Source organism: Erithacus rubecula (assembly GCF_903797595.1).
Source record: "Erithacus rubecula genome assembly, chromosome: 24".
NCBI lineage: Eukaryota > Metazoa > Chordata > Aves > Passeriformes > Muscicapidae > Erithacus > Erithacus rubecula.
The window spans coordinates 3622657-3646139 of NC_136676.1; the positions used below are offsets into that span (position 1 = coordinate 3622657).

The following is a 23483-nucleotide window of genomic DNA, read 5'->3' on the forward strand; positions in this document are numbered from 1 at the left end:
ACTTCTAGACAAATGTTGAACAGAAATGTTAATTGCTGGCATGTAAGATACAAATCATCTGAAGCACTGGGTGTTCCTGGGTGCAGCTTCAGGGAAAGAGGTGCAGGAACACACACACCAGTGTGGCAAACCCACTGAAATACAGCATTTCATTTCACTGCAGTGCCTCAAATTGACTATTCATTTCACAAGAGACAAGGATGTGATTATCAGCAGAGACCCTGCACATTTTATTCTGTATGTGACAATCCACTGAAAGGTGACAAATGCTATGTCAGGAAAGCAGGAGCAAGGATCCTGGATGGTGGAAATTGCACTCACCCAGAGCAGGCACAGGCTGTATATATTTGAGATCTAAACTTAATTCTGATTAAAGACAGAGCATAAATAAAGACTGTTCTCATCCCTGCTGTGTTACCTGAACTGCTCAATTCTTTGCTTCTTGTATTAATTGTAAGCTGCAGCTTTCAGCCCAATACATCCTGTCTTTAATAAGATTAAAATTTTTTTGGCTACCAAGAGTCTTTTTTCTGTACACTTCCAATCTTCTGCTGGACAGAAAAGCAGAATTAGTGATCAGTGAGTTCTGCAAAACCTCCAATCATTGCTTTTGTGAAGGTCACACACCACTGGTGCACTGGGCTGTGCTCTCTGGCAGGGGCTTGGGCTGGCTGGCAGAGATGGGGCACTCAGAGCTCACAGAAAAAAGCAGAATGGCACTGGTGGACACTGCAGGAAGACTGAAGGTGTGCCTGCCTCTTGCTAAATATTCATTAAAACTGATTTATAAATTGGCTCTGTACCTTGTCTAAATTGACTTTGGAAGCCTACGGGAAGTACTGCCCCACTTCCCTGTGTGTGCCACAGGGGAAATGAGAAACCACTGGGGCCCTGGGGCTAATTACTTTCTTCAAAACCCAGCATTGCTCTGTTTCTGACTCAGTGCAGCATTCAATTTTCTGCTGAGATTGTATCTATATCGCATTACAGGAGGAGTTGCAATAGCACCTGATGTTAATTGCAGTGCACAAGACTGCTCCCTTCTCTCCTTTACACCAGTTATCAAGAAAAACCAGAAAGTCCACTTCTGCTGGTTTTAATTTAGCCTCTTCCACCCATACAGAGTGCCTGTCAGACAGGAGAGGCAGGGGCTCTCCTCCTCTTTCTGCCTGAAAATATCTAACAACAAGGTAGAGACCAGCTGGATGTCTACATGTAGGTGTCTGCATTCCATCTCAAACAATCAGGTGTTTTATGGAGGCAGAAATGTTGGGATGCATGACAGTCACTCAGTGTAAACAGACACAGACAGGTCCCATAATATTCTTAGATTGCCCCAAAGCCAAACAGCTTTTCTTGCCTCCTGCAACCACTGAAAGCAGAGAAAAGGACTGAGATGAAGTAACAGAAAAAGGACATCCCCAGGCTGCTCTTGAAGCTTTTCAGTCTCTTTCAGGGCCTATGCCTGCCTAGAACACCAAAGCAACCCTCAAATACACCAGAATCCAAACCACAGAAACAAGCAGGGGCATTCTGACTGGACAGGAGCATATGGCTTAGCAAAAGATCCTGTGAGAGCTAAATCTGAGAGCATTTGTTGGGTCATGAGTAAAATTTACCATTTCCTGGAGCACAGTGAAAGAGATGAGAGGGTTTAACATCTTATCATTATTTTGTTTCCCTCCTAAATGCCCACCTCTGACAGTGGCGTTCTAGCACTCACCATGTATCATAAAAATGTTTGGTTCTGACAAGTCATTTGCTAGCCTGTCATTTGTCAACCTATCATTTCCCACTCCCTTTCTGCCAGCAGCAACCAGGATTTCTGTTATTTCCAAGTGTTAACCAGCACTGGCAGCTGCCACTTGCTTGGCATCATATGTACACAAAAGAATGATAGGGATTTGTAATATGTGCCACACTTTCAGTGCACTAGAAGAAAATTAATTGATCTACTGGACAGCAATGCCTCTGGGATTAGCAATGGGGGCTTTGGATATATTCCTTCAAGCCCAGCCTCCCCCCAAACAGCAAGAGGGCAGCCACAGATCAGGCAGCAGTGCTGTTTCCAGCAGAGGACAGGGGCTGCTGCTCCTCACAAGTCCCCCTTTTGCTTTTCCTGGTGTAAATAACCTATTCACCTTGCCATGCAATTTGCTGAGCGTTTTCAGGTGACTCAAAGATTTGTAAGCATCTCCTCTTTTCTGATTTCTTATCCTTCAGTTAAAGGCCCTTTCCCTGTTTGGCACTCATTGTTTTCTGCTCTTTCCCCATCAGCAGGAACAAAATTGCTCAGACTAGAGTCCAACTTGCAACATGATGTTTCCAACCTGGAGCTGCTCTGGGATTTGCCTTCATTCTCTTAGGACAGAGGAGGTAAAGAAAATAGGAGAGGAACAGAACATTCTGCCAAATAAACATTTGCTAATGCTCTTGAGCAAGAGAAATAGAACAGGTAGCAAACAGATTAACTATCTGCTATAGCAAATAAACAGCAACAAAGGTGCCCTGGACACTTTGGATGATATTTCTGCATTGAGCCTGATACTCTGATACATTAATTGATCTCTCCAACAAGAGACATTACCTTTATATACAAAATTGTAGGTCAGACCTCAAATAATATAATTAATCTCCTGCCTGGTATAATAAAAACAGGCTTACTGTTAGTTTGACTCTCTACTTTTTTTTTTTTTTTTTTTTTTTTTTCTGTCTCCCATGAGGAATAAGTGTTTTTTTGCAGGTACATATTTAGACATGCAGAGGTCTCTGGAATCAAAATTTACTCAAACAGGAAAAGAGAATGTGGATGGAAGATGCTTGTGCTCTATGAGAGCTCAGCCCATGAGATTATTGGTCCCTTGCAGCCATAAAGATGAGAATCCATCTAAACAATTCCTTCTTAAAGAGTTAAATCACATTCACTCCACACCAAGTCAAGTTACCATCTCTTGCATAGTCAAGAAAATCTCCTTTTGGAGTGTTATGGTGAGAGAGAGAATCTCAAGTCAATTCCTTCAAGGAGATCATATTTCCTTGGCTCTCATTTTCACATTGGCCAAGAGGCTGATAACCTTCCTATGCACAAGGGGCAAATGCTTCCAACCTCTCACCCCTGTTTTTTTTTTTAATTAAAAATCCAAGTGCACCAGGAGACTTGCTTAAGTGTCCAGGTTACATGGAGGCAATAAAATGGGAGAACTTCTTGTTCAAAGATAAAGTAAGTGAACATTCCTAGAATATTGTCTCATTTTAATTGCAGGTATCAAGTGGATGTTTTCACTGAGAGTTCCAGAGATCAGATTTCACAGTTGAAGGACAGAGATGAAAATTAATGTATTTTTACTGCTGGCAAAGCCAAACATCACATCAATATTCTCAGAAAACAGATGCACTTCAGGTTGCCTCTGCTTGTCTCACCAAATGGACCTTCACTAAGAAAATCATTATCTTAATTACTCTTCTCCAAATGGAATTTGCTTCCATTTGCAATTCTATAGAAACCCACATGGACACAGTCTAACTTTTCTCATCCCTTCATGGATACTTAGAGGTGCAACACACCCAAGTGGAAAGAAAGGGTTTATTTTGTGTTTGTTATCTCAGCCACTGCTACAAACTCCTGATAGGAGAAAGGATGAGTTGGGAAGGGAGGTTCTATCAAATCATAATCACAGTGTCTCCTCAAAAACCTTTAATGCCACCTTCTTCTGTGGTCAGGTGACAAAAGGAATGGATGCCATGTCCTCTGAAGCTTAAGTCAGAAGAGCTGCTTTGTTTAGCACAGAGTAGCAGCAGCACACACATTACATAATAGTAAGTCAGAAATTGAAAGGAGCCAGATTGCTAAACCCTCCCATGCGGATGAGATTTTTTTATTTCCATCACCTGATAATTTAATTGCTCAATTAACTCTGCCTGAGTGCCTTGGCTGTGGAAGAGGAATGTTCCCTTGCAGGTCATGGTAAACCAGACAGGAGGCAAGTAAGCAATGCAAAGGTAAATGATTCCTCTACAGCAAACCAAGTGCATCATCCAGTTGTATTTTCTCTCCTGCTCTGCTCCTTGTTCCTCCTTTGGGGACAGAATAGGCACCAGACAAATAAAATAAATAAAATTCTGATAGAGACAGTATCATAGCCCTTGCCAACATGGTTTAAATCCAAAACTTTCTTAGCCAATTCAAACCTAGCTTGGACATTTCTTTTTGCATTTCTGAAACTACATAATATGCCTAATTTAGGCAGCAGGGTAATCTCCTCCTTGAGGATGACTTTGAAACATCTGCTGCATCACTGAACATTATACTCTTGTTTTTCTTTACCCAAAAAGCCAGTGGAAAGGATTCCACTAAAGTGGCTCTTATTGACCATCCTGGGGCAGAGTGGGACTGACTGAGGGCTGTGGATGTAATTCTTGCCCAGCAGCAGACCATATCTCAGAGGGCTTTGGTTCCAATGAACATGCCTGTAAACATCATTGCAGCAAACTGCACGTAATTTAATCATTCCTTCTCTCATAAATACAGCAGTCAAGTTCATTAACCTGTGTCTCTGCTGTTCATGTCAAAACCTGAGCACTCCTGCACAATCTATGAAATCATGTTAGAGTATTTATTTATATTATTTCTCATTTATATGTTAGTGGGCAAAAATTTCGATTAAAAATAATTTAAAATTGCTTAGGGATATAGGAGAGTCTGTATCACTGGAGACTTTTAAGATTGTCTGCCAGGATGCTTGAGAGCATGTTAATGTTATTAGATCCTGCCTTGGGCCAAGGAGATAACATAGAGGAACTCTGTGACCTTGCAACATCTTTCCTAGCTATTTCTGGAAACATTGAATGACAATGGCCTGGAAAAGCAGCAAAGTAAAACCCAGTAAAAGAGACAATTCTGATCTGTGCTCTCTGGAAGAAAAAAAAAAGTCTACATCTAACAAAGTAATGAAAGAGAGAAGAGTTTACAATTGAAATCAGTGAGTACTAAAGGGAAAAACATCCTCTGCTACATGATCCCTACTTAAGGTCTTCTCATGAACATCATCATTAAATCCCTACCCATATTATAATTTTAAACAGCTCCTTCAACCTCCATTTGTGAACTTCCCCCTGGTAGTGCTCCTTTCCATTCCCATGAGAGCTCACATGAAGTCATTCCACAATGAGCCTTTCCTAAATTCCTCCCTGAAGCCACCTCTAAAACATGTAGGGGTGAAACAGAATTTACTTGGCAGATTACTGACCCCCTTTTGCTCATATTTAGGATGCAGTGTCTCCTGAATTCTTGGTCATTAGCAATCATCAGCCTGTTGATTCTACAAGTACTCACCATGCTAGAAAATCCTGTTTCTGCCTCATGCCATGCAGAGCCTGGATGTTACTTTGACCTGAAAAAACAAGAAACTAAGTAGGTTTGTAGCCAAACCTTGAGCTGCTGACTGTATCTGTGTCAGGAAAAGGTGCATCTTTAGCAATGACAAATTATATTTAAAATATATCTTTTCTTAGACAGATCCTTTAAATCAGGGCAGTTCAAAAGAAGTGAATTTAATTAGAAAATATTTTTCTCAAATGTCATAATGACAATCTTGGAAATTCAAGATTAATGAAAGCCAGAAAGAAGCTAAAAATAGCAGTAACTATATGTAACCAGCTTGGGAAAGAGATAACAGAAGTAATAGGCAGTGAGGAACTGGAAAAGAAACCTGAACCTAAACAAAAAAACAACTCCCTACCTCTCAGCAGACAATCAGAAGTGTACATTAGTATAAAATTAAATGCATCAATCTATGAAAACATCTGTAATAATCAGATTGTCCATTATGACATTCATAGGGTAAAGTCTCCCAACAGTAATACAGAAAAGGTAGGCATTTCTCATAGTTATTTCTTTTTTGGAATGCAAAATATGATGCATATCATATCATATCATATCTCATATCATAGCTTAAAACAAGCTCAGACTGACATTTAAAAAGTAGTACTAAAAGTGGGATATTATTGAATCAGAATCCTGGAGCCCTGTGAGATGTCTGAAGATCTCATTGCCCATTCTTATTTTCTGCAAGTCATTGAAAAATAAGGAAGCTTCTTAGGTGAGACAGAAAAATTTATCTTTAGAAGCACAAACAGGACAATCCAGAAGTAAGACCTTCCCAATTGCTTGGAGACAACAGCCAAGAAATAGCTAAAATAACTGCAAATCTGCACCATGAGAAATTATTAAGAAACAGGAATAAGTTTAAGTATCATTAAGAAATCAAGACACTTTGCAAGGAGAGACAAAAAGACAAAAAAATATGTTACTTATAGCCTCTGACTAGAACTTCTCTGCTAGTAAACAAAATAATGTGACATCAGTAGTGACAGAACTCGAAGTAAAAGCAATTTTACTTTTAAAATATTTGGGTTAAGGAAACACAATTGTAGCTTAATCTGTTTGGGATACCATCAGAAAACTGCCTCTAAGATGATAAATTTGCCTTTTTCCTCCACCTAACTTATGGAAAAATCTGCAGAACATTTCAGCACGAAGATAGAACATTCTGGAAGAACTTGATGATTGTTACTTTACATATGAAAAGCATTTCTATTCCATTCTTTGAGATTTTATCATGCAAATCATGCAGAAATGGGTGACTGAACATTCCGAAGACTTAACAGTAACTTTTACTCTGTTTGCTTAAGCAAATACTCTGATACCTGCCACCAGTTCAAATTTAATCTTGTCCCAAGGCTAGAAAACAGGTCACAGTAAGTTATGTTTGCCTTTTTGTTGTGAAACTTCCATGCATTTTCATACCAAGGACGCATGAAATAATTTCTAGGCCAGCTGACTTCCCTGGTACCTCTTGACTGCTACAGGATTCTAAAATATTTGCCTTTTTTTGAAGAATGCAAGCACTGAAGGATAATTTGGTCCTTTAATTGTTACATTACCTAAGGACAATTTCTATAAATGAGCTTGAAAGTAGTGCCAAGTTTTAATCTCACTATTACATGCAAACCTGAACCAGAGCTTCACAGAAAGCTCCACAGTTCTAGTGCTTGAGATATACAAACATTGTAGGTTTTTATTTTGCTTTGGAAGCTCATCAGCTTTCAAGCACATTTCCAGTTTATAAAGCAGCTGTGCAGACCCAACACGAATAGGAGGAAACCAGAGCACTCCCAATTATCTGCAATTGAATACTGTTTCTCAGAGAGACAGTCACAGGAACAATTGGAAAAGAAAAAGAGATCATCGAGTCCAACCTGACCCAACAGCACCTTGTCACCCAGCCCATGGCACTGAGTGTCACATCCAGTCTCTCCTAAAACACTCCAGGGATGGTGACTCCATCACCAGAGTGATGGAGCAGCTCATTCCAACACCTGACCCCCCTTTGTGAAGAATTCTGCCTGATGTCCAGCCTACACCTCCCTTGGCACTGTTCAAGGCTGTGTCCTCCTGTCCTGTCACTGTTCCCTGAAGGCAGAGCCCGACCCTGCTGGCAGCCCCTCCTGTCAGGGAGTTGTACAGAGTGATGAGGTCTCCTGAGCTTCTTCTCCAGGATGAGCATCCCCAGCTCAGTACTGGTGTTCCACACCCCTCACCGGCCTTGTTCCCTTCTCTGGGAACACTCCAGCCCCTTAACATCTGCTCAGAATTGTGGCCCCAGAACAGGACACAGCACTGGAGGTGCAGCCTCAGCAGTGCCGAGTACAGGGGACACCCCCGTGTGAGCCCCAACCGCACACCCTGAGCTGTCACACACTCAGCTCTCACCGCACACCCTGAGCTGTCACACCCTGAGCTGTCACCGCACACACTCAGCTCTCACCGCACACCCTGAGCTGTCACACCCTGAGCTATCACCGCACACACTCAGCTCTCACCGCACACCCTGAGCTGTGACACACTCAGCTCTCACCGCACACCCTGAGCTGTCACACCCTGAGCTGTCACCGCACACCCTGAGCTGTGACACACTCAGCTCTCACCGCACACCCTGAGCTGTGACACACTCAGCTCTCACCGCACCACCCTGAGCTGTCACACCCTGAGCTGTCACACCCTGAGCTGTCACACCCTGAGCTGTCACACTCTGAGCTCTCCCCGCACACCCTGAGCTCTCACTGCACACCCTGAGCTGTCACACTCTGAGCTGTCACACACTCAGCTCTCACCGCACACCCTGAGCTGTCACACCCTGAGCTGTCACACCCTGAGCTGCCACCGCACACCCTGAGCTGTCACACCCTGAGCTGTCACACTCTGAGCTCTCACCGCACACCCTGAGCTGTCACACTCTGAGCTGTCACACCCTGAGCTGTCACCGCACACCCTGAGCTGTCACACCCTGAGCTGTCACACTCAGCTCTCACCGCACACCCTGAGCTGTCACACCCTGAACTGTCACACTCTGAGCTCTCCCCGCACACCCTGAGCTGTCACACTCTGAGCTGTCACACCCTGAGCTGTCATACCCTGAGCTCTCCCCGCACACCCTGAGCTCTCCCCGCACACCCTGAGCTCTCACTGCACACCCTGAGCTGTCACACCCTGAGCTCTCACCGCACACACTCAGTTCTCACCACACACACTCACCTCTCCCCGCACACCCTGAGCTCTCCCCGCACACACTCTCAGCTGTCACCGCACACACTCATCTCTCCCCGCACACCCCGATCTCTCACACACTCAGTTCTCACCGCACACACTCATCTCTCCCCGCACACCCCGATCTCTCTCACACTCTCATCTCTCCCCGCACACCCCGATCTCTCTCACACTCTCATCTCTCCCCGCACACCCCGATCTCTCTCACACTCTCATCTCTCCCCGCACACCCCGATCTCTCTCACACTCTCATCTCTCCCCGCACACCCCGAGCTCTCACACACTCTCATCTCTCCCCGCACACCCCGATCTCTCACACACTCTCATCTCTCCCCGCACACCCCGAGCTCTCACACACTCTCATCTCTCCCCGCACACCCCGATCTCTCACACACTCTCATCTCTCCCCGCACACCCCGAGCTCTCACACACTCTCATCTCTCCCCGCACACCCCGAGCTCTCTCACACACTCATCTCTCCCCGCACACCCCGATCTCTCTCACACTCTCATCTCTCCCCGCACACCCCGATCTCTCACACTCTCATCTCTCCCCGCACACCCCGATCTCTCTCTCACACTCATCTCTCCCCGCACACCCCGATCTCTCTCTCACACACACTCATCTCTCCCCGCACACCCCGATCTCTCTCTCACACACGGCGGCCCCGCTGTCGCTGCGGGCCGGTGACTCAGGCAGGAGCGGCGCTGCCCGCCCGGCCCTCCCGGTTCTGCCGCTTTGTGATTCAGGCTCGCACCCCCCGCTCCCCGCGGCCCCCCGGGCCTCCCCCCGGAGCCCTGGGACGTGCTGCTGCTCCACAGACCTCTCCTTGCTTTCAAAGCAATCTCCTGCCCAGAGCGCCTGGGGAAAATCTCCCTTTCCGCATTAACAACGAAGAATTACTTAACAAAGCAGAGCGAGGAAGCGCTTTTGACAATATCTTTTCTCCGCATCCGGAAGAGCGGAGCGCATCTGCTGACTAACAGCGGGGATGGGGTGGGAAGGACGCAGCTCCCCAGTGATGCTCTGGGCACTGCGGGAAAAGCTGTCATCTCCAGCAGCAGCGCCTTGCCTGTCAGGGATCTAACACCCACTGCTTCCACTGCTCCTTCTCCCGCTGGCGAAAATGCATGTTTAATATAATCAGCCTGGAGCACTCAACAGGAATGAAACTGCAGCTATAGCTCTCCATTTGGCTAAAAGTGTTAAATACCAATGGAAAAAAATTGTGATATTTGTGTAACCCAAGACGCCGAATACAGAAGTTCATTTGTAATAAACTAATCTTCTGTGAAAAGTGCATGAAAATGGGCCTGATGTGCCCTTTCCTGTGATCCACACACTGTTCAAAGAGCAGAATGCAGTTTTTGTAAAAGACTACCAGGATTCACACAAGTTCACAGGCTCACTGTGGCACTCAGCCCTCTGCCAGCAGAGGAGAGCAGAACTGCAGCCTCCCAGGAAAAGGCATGGATGTGAACAGGAATTGATTGAATTGCCTGAAGAAACTTTTGGAGAGTGAAGGGTTTTCTCTTGGGGAGAGAGAGCACATGGCTATCTGTTTCTACTTCTTATATGCAGTTTTCTTAAATTCTTCAGGAAAACACATCTAGTAAAATACACACACAGTGAAAGTTCAGGGATCTCTCCAGGTTCTGGGGTCAAAGACATGCAAATGCTAAGGAGCAGAACCTCCCAACGATATCAACAACTGCAAAAAATGTTAATTTTGTTTCAATTATCTTTTGTAAAGGCAGACATGACCAGCCAAGACTACTCCATCTTATCTACCTGCTTATGATCAAAATTTTTTTGCCAGCTGCTATTCAAGTGCTCCACAAGCCTTCAAACACCATACACCCTCCACCTCATGCCTCAATTACATGCATCCTCACCACAAAACTGAGTGACTCAAAGTCTGCCCACACAGATCATGGCCTAGACAGCTGCTGATCAGGATGTGGAGGATTCAGCCACATCCTGAAAATGGAAGAGGCCACAAAGTAGGACAGACAGGATGGCACTGACAGGAGTGTGAGTCAGAACACAAGGGAGAAATGAAGATACTGTTGACAGCATGATGAGCCTGGAGGCAACAGGGAGCCTAATTTCTAGACACACACAGAGTGGTGAATCAAGATAAAAACCCTCTGCAGCAGATGCTGTAACACTCTCTCAGGACATGTTCCTGAGCACAGAGTCTCACTGGGGTGTATTTATACCCCTGTCAGGACCTGAGTGAACATCTCTTTAAGACAGGAGAGAAGGCTTCAGAGAATCTTTTGTGATTATTAGTTATGTTAGAACAGACTGGACCTTTGTCTCTCTGTTAACTTTTTGAGTCAACTCCATGGGTCACCAGCCAGAAAACCCAACATGAAATGCAGTCTGGTGTTTTGTTAATAATATACTCTGTGTTTGTTCATGTTCTTTAATCACATGGTTTTTGCTCTGTGGAACATCCTGTCTCTCTGGCCTAAGCCAGTTCAGTAGAAAAGATGTTTTGGACTGAATCCAGACAGCACATACATTTTGTCTTGCTCTGGAAACCCTATGTCAATTTAAAAGCATCCAGCAGAATTGGTATTACTGTATTTGCCTGAAGGATAAAAGGAACATGTTTGTAAGACATGGAAACAGATAGACCTGTGCCCTCTCTCCTCCAAGAGGAAACCCTTCACTTTCCAAAACCAAAAGACTAACATATAAATAACTTTATTAAAATTAACTGCTCATACCAAGTTTTCATCTATTGCTACTGCTTTCTTTCTAATATATCAGCAAATATGCTAACTGCTTATTTTTCTGTATTTTCATACTAAGTTCACAACATTGATATTTCATACTGAAGTGCTTGGTTTGTCTGGTTTTGTGCAGGAGGTTTTGGGGGTTTGGGCACGTTGAATTAATCTCTAAAACTTGTATTGTGTTTCTACTTCCGAGTATTAGTTAAACCACCAAATATGGCTCCAAATCACTCCCACTGTTGGCAGAAGAACATATAAACATTATTCATAAACCTACCACTAAACTGCTAACACCTCAGATCCCCAGATAACTGACAGAACCTCTGTGTTCCACCACTGCTGCCTCCTGAACTGTGCCAACTGGACAATATGCACAATATCCACTGGAGAACAGTGCCAGAGAAACAAATCCTTCCAGTCCCCTCTGACTCCTGCTTTACAAGCTGGATAACAGCTTTTTATTCACATTGATTCCCACCATGTCACTCAGAGTTTACAGTGCACCTCAGTGCTTCACCTTCTGCCCTATTTGTAATATCCAATGGGTAAACTACTGATTCTGTGTCAGCACACTCAGGGGGACAGGATCCACAGAAGACACAATTAAACCAACCAGCACAACAAAAAATAAAAGCCCCTCAAGATTTCCAAGTCTCAAAAAATACAAATAAACTGTGTAACTCAAAGCTATGCTAATGCAGAGTTATATTTTATAATATGAATGAGCAAATAAATATATTGCAGAAATGTCATTTCAAAACAAGTACAAGTTGTTTGTAACAAAGAAATATTGTAACAAAGGAACCATCAGGAATTTTCAATAAATGTTTTACGTGGAGATTTTAGTCTGAAGAGACCTATTCTGAAACTAGGCAGATAAATTGATCAATAATTAGCAAAATCACTGCAAAATTACTTATCCATTCCAAGAGTGTTTAGCCATGTTCTCCACACAGTGTCTGATTCTTGCCTTACAGACAATATTCAAGTTAGTCTTCACTGTGCCCTTACTATTAACTCTCCTGTTGGATATTAGCCATAAAATGCCATAGCTATTTATTGCTAGAGACCCACTATTAAAAGGGATTTGTGGATTTAATCTTTCATCATAAAATAGATTACTTCATAGAAGTATGAGCATATAATCCTAATAAGAGACTACTTGTTCCTACACAAAAATAATCAAATATTTGATTACTGGGTTTTTGAGCAACAACTTTTGTTTATCTGGTGGAAGACAGTATTTCTTACACATAATTTAAAAAGCTAGTCTGGGGTAATAATGATCTGCTGACTCCAGTGTCACTTTGTTGCCATCAACTTTATAGGGAAACAACACAGGTATTTTATATAACCTAAAATTTTGCACTTGGGATGAACATGAATCAAATATATTATTTGGAGCCCAATGAATGTGAATTATTATCATTCAAAGTGACACAATTGGATGTGACCCTGAGACAAACTCCTGTTACTTCTGTGTGTGTGCAAACTGAACTCAAGAACCACAATACCCAGAAGTTATTTCTAATTTTGTGCTCTATTTTTTTGCAATAACACAGCAGTCACCACACCTGCTCAGAAACAAAAAGCTGACAAAAATTGTGGAGAGACAAATTTGACAAAGTTTGATTCAGAGCACACTTGCACAACAGCTCCCTGTCTTCCAAAAGGTATATATGGAAATAAGAATATCTAAGATTACATTTTTTCTTAATTTGCCATAAATTTTCATAGATGGGATTGTACTCATCCTCACAAAATACTCAAACACTAAAAAAAAGAACCCCCCCCCAAAAAAAGTCACTAAAAACCCCTAAAAGGCAGTTTTTAAAAAGAAGAAACACCAAATTCTCAAATATCTTAACCTTATTTTCCCAAGAAATGCTCTTACCACAGGAATGAAATAGAACTATTACATCCTAATTGTTAATTATTAGGTAAATATTAGGACATACAGAAATGTTAAACAGGTGGTCTGATAAGACTTTTTATTCAAATGAATAAAAAGTATATATAAATAGTATTCAAAGAAATACTATTCACTGAGGAAAAAATATTACTACCTGAGTTCTCATTTCTAGTAAAAATCTTCTGTTAACAAGAGAAAAAAGAAACTAACATCCCCTTTTTTTCTCCCTTGGTGTCCTATAATTTCATTTCATGAAAATTCAGGTAGCATTGACATGTATGTACCTTTGGAGAATAAAAGACCAGAATAAAGCCCACTCACAAAAACTCAGGGTTTCCCTCACAGTAACAGTTGTCTGGTAGTCTGTATTTGGTTTTAGATTTTGTGACACCCAGTGTGATACTGTCCAACCTGAGCCTGTGTGACTGCAGCTGCTGAGAAAATTTAATGACAGTAAAACCAACTGAAGAAATAACAGCACAATACTCTTGTCCATGAGGCATTTTTCAGGCTTGCATAAACCTCCTGTAGCGTGTTTAAATTGTTCTTTTCTACAACTGTGGGAGACAGAACAAAGAAATGGCTTTTTTCAGAGTAGAGCTCCTCAGGGCAGCAGGGAGCAGCCCTGGATATACACACAGATGGTTGAATTGCTGAAAAAGGCAGGAGTAAAAAATTAACCTGTAATTTCTGGGTTTGTACATACCTTCTGTCCTCTCCAGGAGAAGAGGTGCAGGAGAGCACAGACCCTCTGCCATTTCCTCCCCACCTTTATAAAGTTCTGTGACCCAAATCCCCCTCCTCTGTTCAAAGTTCTTGGGCAGGTAAGACTTTATCTGTCTCTTGTCCTGTCTCAGTGTTTTGAGATTCCAAAAAGTTTCTGCACCTTCACTTGAAAAGCTACACACACGTCAAACCTCTGCCAAGCTGAGTTTTTTAAGTAACAAGACTTGTTGGACAGGTGGATCTTGAAAAAGAAAATCATTAGAATTTAAATCTGGAGAAAACTAATGGGATCCTCTGCTGTGATCTGGCACCACAGACACCTAAAGTTTTACACAGTCACTTCTGGAGGCAAAAAGCAAGTGTGAGCTGGATAAAACCTCAGGAAGAAACCCAGACAGTATTGATAAATTTCAAATGACTGTACAATCACCTCACAGTAAGAAGCACTAGTGACAAATCATCCTCATTTTTTTAATACCTTGCCTTTAGAAATAGTGGATTAAATACTTCTCTTCAAGGAAAGGCTTTTTGTTCATATCTATATCTGTATCTATTCTATTTTAGATCCTGATACTTTACAAATAGCCTTTTAATGCTCTGGTGCATTAAAAAAAAATAAAAAGCACCTGAAGTCCATTCTACAAACCTCCTTATTTAGAGAAGCAAAACATTATTAAAAAAAAAAATCTCAAACAAACAGCTTTAAAACTTCCATACTTGAGATAAAACTAAACAAACCAATGCCTGTGTTTCGTTTCAAGTCTGAAAACTTAGGGTTGGATGAACTCCAGAAAGACTAAGTGAATTTAAACAGGCCAGAGGAATCATAAATTTTGCTTCTATAAAAAGAGAAGCATGTGTTTTGCTTGCCAACAGGACACTAAGAAACCTTCCCACGAGGGAAGGAGATGAAGAACAGTTTTTAAGCTTTCCATCTGCACAGTCCTCTGTTATATTCCAAGAAGTTAAAATAATCTTTTGGAGATGAAAGTCTAAAGCAGAAAGATTATCTCCCTGAAAGAATTAGAGAAAGAGCAAAACACTGAGCATGATTTGCAGTGCTGAGCACACAGAAGGGTCACACACAGACAGGCAATGCCACACTGCACTCAGCTAACCCTAGCATGGAACCTTCTTCCCCAAGGACAATAAAGGATGAGACTTTTTAATTATCTCCTGGGACAAGGCTTACATGTGAGTTGGATGGACATGAAGCTCAGGCACATTTATAACATTTTAGAACTCGTGGGTTTATTCATGCTCAGAAGCCACCTCAGCTGGGAATGCAGTGTCATGACAGTGCCATGAAATCCAGGAAACAAGTTTGGAAATTATTCCTTTTTGTACAAAGAATACATCTCAGCAATTCTACCCTGGCATTGTTCTATTAGTAAAGAAATCATACCCAACCACTCCCAACAACCCTCATAGCAGGACTTTGAAGATTTCAGTATTGCAAATTGATTTCCCATGCTACAAACAAAACACTTTTGGAAGTGCTCTGACCATGGGGGATCCTCAGCAGCCCTGCTGCATCCAGGACCCTTCCAGGGACCAAGCCACACACTACTTGTATTTCTGCTTAAACTTGGGTCTTGCCCAAAGGAAGGCCTGGCTTTCTTCCACTGCAGCTCTATTAGCATTGCCAGCAGAGAGAATTTATACAGAGTGAAGGGACTGGTGCTCCTTCTACAATAGGGCCAATTGTCTCAGGCTGCCACATTCAGTTAAATGTTTACTTTGTTGTTTCACAACTCAACAGGAAAGGAAAGGTCAGACAGGCCCTACTGCAGAACAAAGATGTTGTCATTCATCTATTCACCTCAAGCCAAGATTCCAGTGGAAGACTACTGCTTTCCAGTTTTTTTCCTCTTCCTCCGGGGGACAGACACCATGTAGTAAATTAACACTCCTGCAATTCTTCCAGTCTGGTTTCATATTCTAAAAGAAACATTAGATGTCAAAGTATTCTGTAAAAGTCCTGGAAGAGGAATATTGCCAGGATTTGTTTACCAAGACTGGCTAACAGAGAAAGATTAATCTCCTGATACTACCATGAATAGCATCCTTTTTGGCACATTTCAAAATGGAAACTGTAGCACAGATAGAGCCAGAGGTGTGCAGTTTCCTGTGACACAAAATGTCTCTTGGCTTGAACCATATTCAAATTCAGAGTCTTCCAGAAGCTGCTTTTGCCAGCACAAGGGTAAAACAAGAACAACTGTTTAAAAGGAAAGAGACTGTTATTCTTGACTTGCTGTGAATGGAGAACCTGCAGTTTCACTCTCGGCTGATGAAGCACAAATGCACCTGGACAGACACTTGAACATGTATTCCATTAAAAATAGCCAAAATCTTTCTTAACCTGTGCATATTTCTTTCTCTGTTGAATTAACACAAGGAACAGAGGTTAGACAATGAAAATCCATCACAATAGTAGTCAAAGTATTATTGTGAAGCAAAGTATGCATGGGTCAAATAAGCATAATGTAATTCTCAGCTAATGGCAAAGATGCTCTGAGCCTGTAAAGGAAATGTGGATTATTTACTCCCAGCATGAATAAGTCATGCTCTTGATGAAACTTGTACCACATTGTTTGTGATGGTCTGAGTGCCCAGATGCTTGTTGGGACACTGCTTTGGATGGGATGAGTCACATCTCAGCAACACCTGTTTCTTCCCACTGGCTACCGAGGAAACCGAGATAACCAGCTCCAAAGCAAAAGTCTGTATTTGAACAGTTAAATCCTTCCTGCTTTGTTTTTTCCTGAGCTAAGTGTGTAATAGATTAAACAATATTTCTAGGACTTGAAGAGACTGTTGTGCCTGCAGAGTCTTGGGAGATTTCATCTTTCTGAAAGCCCAAACCTCAAAGACACAATCTCATCCCGTTTCCGGCACACACTGGGGAATCCCAAACTGGGAGTGCAGGGAGGAGTTTGGAGATTACAAGGGACAACAAAAATCACAACCACAGCTGACTGAGCAGTTGTGAATTATCCAAACCTTCCAGCTTTGAAGCTGCTTACATAAATTAAGAAGTACTTGTACTATAGCTGGTTAAAAGCTACATCACCCTTCTGACATGGCAAGCATGTATCTGATTCCCAGACTCATTAAAGAAGCAAAAAAACATCCCTCAATGACCTAAAGTGGCAGCAGGATCTGACTGGAGAAGCACAGATTTCTTAAAAACTGTCAGTCTATGAACAGTCAGCCACACATGGCAGTGATGCACAGAAAATCCCTGCACATGGCTCAAAACTCTCCCTCATAAAGGTGGTGGGAACATTCCTGGGCCAGATATTCTGTCTGCAAGTGCTGTCCTCATCACTGGATAAGAATTTTGTCATTCCCAGCAACTAACACTAATAGAGTTCTGACTTCTTTAGGAGACAGGCAAAGATCAGGTTTTTACAGATCAGATCTGATCAGCCAGACCAGGCTCTGCACTTCAAAGAGGTCAGAAGTTTTTTAATAATCTTCAAGTTCATGTATGACTATGGATGCATTTTGTCAATAAGCAGGACTTTCATTCCCAAGTCAATATTATTACATTAGCAAAGAAAGTAGTCTCCTATACAAACTATCTTATATCACATACTATCCTGGTCAAACAGCATTCTAAATTATGTTTGAAGACTGAACCATCATCCAAAACTTGGAAATGGGTAATATGATACAGAGTGCTTTAACAATATTACTGCAAGATTACTCCATTCTAATTCCACCAAGTCACTTCATGTTACATTTTGAAATTGAGATGTGGAAGGGCTAATACAGCACTGCATTCATAAATTCATACTATGTAAAAGAAGTGCTGACCTCAGGTCACAGAAATAATGCAAGCACATTTAGAATTTTGTGTGTTAGATCCTGTACAAAGTGAAAGAGATTTCCTTTTTCTTCACAATTACTCAGAAAAGATCATGACACAATAAAAAAAAAATGTCAGCAGGATTTCTTGAGTATCTGCCATGTTACTCAAGAATTCCATGTATCTCAGTCTCTTGGCTAACACAATTTAAACAGGAACACCCACAGTGGTTTTTAGAACATACCAGCATATTTTATTCTGAAAACCACAAGGGCAAGCCCTCTGCTTTACAAACCATACATGTACTTGTGTATTTCATTTGGCTGACTGTAAATCCAGCTTTTCAGAGCTGAATCATTGCAGTTTGATGACACCAAATAAAGGGTAGTGACTCTTGCTCTCATGCAAACAAGTGGGCAAAGCAGAGTGTGAGAGACAGAAATGGGCTGTGCTCTGTTAGGACACTGCCCCTCTTCTTTTGAACCTTCTCAGAATGGAAATTTGAGAGCACAGAGGAGCAGCAGCACAGAGCAAACAACGAATACATTTTGTGGAGAGCCTGAAGAAACTGCACCTCTGCAGAGCACAGTGATCTGCTCATTGCATGTTGCAGACCCCATTAAAATGAAGAGTGTGGTGGGGACACCACTTCAGCTTTCTGTAAGATCAGCATGGCAATTTAGGCTGTGGTCCAAATCCCGGGTGTGCAACCTCAACTCTGTTATGCTAAGACTGCTGTTGAGACATAAGAAAGTGTACAAGCCTTACAAGGTAAAATCATGGACAAAGTGGATGTGAATAAGTCCAATGATTAAGGGAAGAAATACTGATATGAAAAGGTAACACAAAGCCAAAAAAATCTAACAAGAAAGAGAGAGCAAAGAAATTTCAAGTTTTGTGCCACTTCTGCTCTCTGTGAGATCCCAGTGCTCCTGCAGATGTTCATGAAAGTGTTCTTCTCCTTTAATTATCATTCACTGAATTCCTATTAGAGAAAAGCACTGTCATGAAAATGAGTGCCATACATTTTCCTTTGTAGCCCTCCACATGATTCACAAGCAATTATTTAAAAGCTATAAAATTGTTCATCTGTGGGGGTGAGTCAGAGAATTAACAAGTGATTCGTTTTCTGGACCATCTGCATGGACATCACAGATTTTGTCAGGATTCCTACAAGAACAAAACCATTTCTGAGACTGATTGCTTTGTGACACAAACTCTGTTGTCAGCTGATTGTAAAGATACTGTAAGAAGGAGAGAGGTGAGACTCAGGGTACTGAGGACAAACACACACAGTTCCACTGGCCATATTTGCTTTTACACATACATGGTGGATGTATTTCCAACAGCCTATTGCCACACAACTGAATGCAAACAACAGTTAGCTGATGTTGTGACAGCAAATAAACCCCCACACTGTTATGATTACAAGCATAAGTACTCAAAACTATTGATTACAAAGATGAACATTATCTACCATTTGGAAATACCTAGGAATGAATATGGCAAAACATTTTAAAACACTTATGTTGGTATATACCAACATATGTTGGTATGTTCTAAAAACCACTGTGGTTATGCCTGTTTAAATCCTCTGTTAGTCAAGAGACTGAGATCTGTAAAGGTCTTCCAGGGACCTTAGTTTGTTTTTTCTCTGGGTTGATTTTTTTTCCCCCTCAGAAACTTAACTGAGTACTAATAAAGATATATCAGTGACAAGCCTCTCTCTGGATACTAAATACTGCTATAAAGTAAACATCACCCAAACAGGATACAATTTCTGTATGCTACAGTCATATACTGCAATGCACACCCTAAGCAAGTGAAAAATAAACTTCATTTTTCCTAGAGCTTTATTCCTGTTCAGTCTTAATGCTTTTTCTTTTGAACAACTGGCTCATGATAGTATGTAGGTGGAATCTGGAAATGAAAGGCTGTTCCACAATCATGGTTATGCTGCATGCTGAGAAGTTAATTTTATTATTCATGCATTCCCAAAAGAGGCCAGAAGGACATGGGCACAACTACAAAACACATTCTATACTTGTTTTCATATGGAGGTTATTACTCATTAGCAGGAAGGCAAAGATTTATTGATCTGTCAGAAATCATCAAGGGGCCATTCACCCCTGTTATGACAAAATCAGAGTAAAACTACTTTTGAATTAATTTTTCAGATTGCAAATAGATAGTTAGGAACCAGAGGGAGAATATAGTGCTTGAAATTCTGAATTTTGTGCAATCTAGGTTCATACTACAACACTACTATACATAGTGTGCTTTTACTCATCTTTGGTAAGAACAGCATGATGGCAGTGAACTGTGACCATATTGATTTTAAAACCCTGGTGTTTAATAGTATAATAGCTAACTCTGGTTACATTTTTGGCATGAATTGCCAGAGAATGCCTGGTTTAAAAAGCAGCTGCTACAATTACAGCTCTATTGAGAGATTAGACATGCCTTTGAAATGTACCTTCAAACTCCCAATAGCTGTGTTGGCAACACAAGGCAAACTGAACTGAAAACAAGCAATGTGAGCTAGAGTACACATTGTGACATAGCAAATACCAACCCTCTTGTCAATCAGCTCTTCAGCCATGAAACAGATTCTGGAAAAGCTGTCTCTTAGCATTTGTGGTTTGCAGCAACCAACAGCCCAAAGCATTCGGCTCACAATGAATGAGCAGGAAAGAAGAGCTGGAGCAGCTGTAACATGCTGAGTCCTGCACACCACAGTGCGGTGCTAGAGACCAAGACTGGCTTGCTCTGCACTCCCAGATGACTCTGCAGAGCTGCAGTCAGCTCTAGAGCAGAGCCTGTTCACCCACACTGCCCTCACCTTTACCTGAGAAAGGCTCTGATGGCTCCGCACAGGACTGTGCTAAACATCCTCTCACCACTTGCACAAACTCAAAAGGAAGAACTGCAGGGCTATACAAGTGGAACACAAGCACACAGATTCTGCCCACTCTTTGCTTTCCTTTCACAGCACACAGATCCAACAGTAAGGCCAGCTCTGCAAGATGCCAGTTCACAGCCACGCCAGCTCCAGGAAAGGTTGGCACAAGTGTCAGAGGGCACTGCCTGTTTGATCTAACTGCAGCTTTGGAATAAAGCTTTTAGGCTCTGTCCAACAATAGTGGTTATCAGCTTGCTCTTTACAATGAAACTCCCTGTTCCCAAAAAGAAGCCAGGATTTTCACCTAGGTAGCAATAACACAGAAATATAGAGGGTAACTCTCAATTTTACCTATGTGAAGTTCAAAGCAATTTCTTGCTAACCTTGCCTCTTTAAAAACTTTCTAAACATAATTTGGCACTGTATTTTAAGTTGACCACAGGAAGCACAGAACAGGAAAGTCCAGGAGAAGCCTTGTCTTCCCCTCAGGCACTTCCTGTACTAGTGACAAAAGCATAATGCAAAATTGCTAAGAAAGTGCTTCATGTTTAGGTTACACTCTGTCTTCCTTTTAGGCAAGAAATATTTGTTCATCAAAAATCACAGCCTTGAAACAACAATGCCCACCTCTGCATCATGTGTCTGGTTAGACTCTGAGCTTTTGGAAACACATCTCTGATAAAAAAGTTAAGGGGTAAATTCAGATAATGAACTCAGAGAATGATCCAAACTCTGTTTTTCCTCCCACTCTTCAAGCACACTGGGTACTTAACAGTGATTTGATATCAGCCTTTGATAAAAGAAAATTACCTATACTCCATTCCATTAGCCTTGTAATCTCTTAGCTAATGGAAGAAAAAGCTCAAAGGTCCCTTTAAGGACAAAGCAGATAATTCAAGCATTCCCACGTTACAAACAGACACAACAAACAATTGAAAAGGCCACAAATTGTTCCCTGATATTCACACTGATGCAATGTGCCTGATCGTGTTAACAGTGAATTCCCTGTCCCTACTCAGACATCTAGGCAATAAAAGCAAGAATATGCAAAAGACAAAACATTCACAAAACCTTTTGCACAAGTATTAACCTTTTATTTTTCTTTCCATGCTGTTCACAATACAGTCTTATTTTAAACCCTGTTTAAACAGAATCTGTAATACACTAAGTCTCAATGCATGTTTTCTCCAACCATGACTTGACCCTCCAGAGAAGTAAGAGTTTGGTGTGTGCTAACAATTTATTTTTCACCTCTGCTTCATTTCCATAGACAGAAGAGGAGGATGCACAGAGCAGGTAGAAGGAGCTCTGTGTTAGGTACCTGACCTGGATGACTGGAGAAGCAGGATCTTGAAGTGTCTGCTCCTTAATCTGGACACAGCATCTGATCTGTGCTGGGCAGGGATGCTTCTCCACACTGTTCCCTATTCTCACTGAAATCTTTACAGTCTCAGTCATCAGCACACTTCTCTACTGTTCCCCACAGCTCCTGACAATCTTGAATAAGAGAAAACTAGGCAGTAAAGATTATGTCCTTAACTGTGAGGGTTATTGGATTTGTATTCACACAACTGACAAAGGAAGAGGAGAGGAATAATAAAAAAAATCAACACTCAACTTATAGTGTTTGCCACAGGTTTTAATGAAAACTTCAGGATCTTATTGGAAGAGCAGGAGACAGGTTTTCACTTCAGGTGAACAGTCTCTATAGTCTCCCATTTCTTGATGGTTGCTACCACAAAGGCAGGATCAGTGTGCATGTTCCTGTGAATTTGCTAATGTTCAGTACAGTCCACAGAGCCTTCAATACTCCTTCCTCCAAATGTGCCAGTCCTTTCACCCAGCTCTTGCAACTGAGAGGGATTTCCTCATAAAAGGAAACACCACCAATGTTCAAATCCTTCAGCAATAAGTAAGTGACTCTTCTGTGTTACTGCAGAGGGCATTTTCTAGAAGGCCTAGGTAGCTGTTGGGCAACCTACAGCAGGAGAATCTTGCTTGTGCCAAGAGATTTCAGAGTGGAAAAGACAGATAAATGTATAGGAACCAGCCTTGGGCTCCAGCTGCAACAACATCTCACATTGAGAGACAGATGCTGTGCCTGATAAAAGCAAAAATCATGAAGGGAAAGTAGCTTTCTAAATCACCTTGTAAACCACAAATCAAGGAGTTCCGGGACTTTGACTGCTGCAGCTCATGGGCACAGAACAAAAGGCATGACAGCTCCTGGGGCAAGCAGAGATAAACCCTCTGAAATGCCCACGGTCTTCCAGCTCCTTAACAGCATCCTGGCAACATCAATTCAAACCACATCAGTTCCTCTAATAATCCACATTAAAATAGTTCTAATTCCTACTGAAGGAAGCTATTTGCCTGACTTTTTACTAACAGGTGACCCACAGACATACCTTAGATTGTCTTTTCATCAAGGCCTAACTCCACTGGCATTATTCCTCCACGTGATAAACCCACCATGCTCAATTTGCAAACCCTTCCAGATTGAAACTTTCTGCTGCAAGATCTGAGAGCATTCATAACCTCATGATCAGACAGCACCAAAAGTGACATGAGAGCATGCATTGAATAAGTGCAGCTCTGCACAACACAGGGCAGTTACTGAGCAGGGGCAGCAAAGATGTTTGAACATAGATTCATTCACAGCAAATTTCACCATAAGACCACACCAGTTAAATGCATTCTTATTAGTATAAACTCTTTAAGAAAGGATATTGTGTTATATTCTATTCCCCCAGTACAGCAGCTTCCAAACTACA

The 23483-nt window shown here is 41.8% G+C and overlaps 1 protein-coding gene across 3 annotated transcripts in view; it reads right to left on the bottom strand.

Annotated features, from left to right (window-relative positions):
- The window catches only part of SLC45A1 (solute carrier family 45 member 1), a 367325-nt gene that overhangs the window by 19105 nt on the left and 324737 nt on the right, over positions 1–23483 (bottom strand). Inside the window, exon 1 of one of the 3 annotated variants that reach the window (XM_079326130.1) lies at positions 5333–5354. The exons of the other annotated variants lie outside the window; for them this stretch is intronic. The gene's annotated coding sequence lies outside the window, so the exon portion shown is untranslated. Of the gene's footprint in view, positions 1–5332; positions 5355–23483 lie in introns of those variants that run through there. 3 annotated transcript variants of the gene reach the window in all.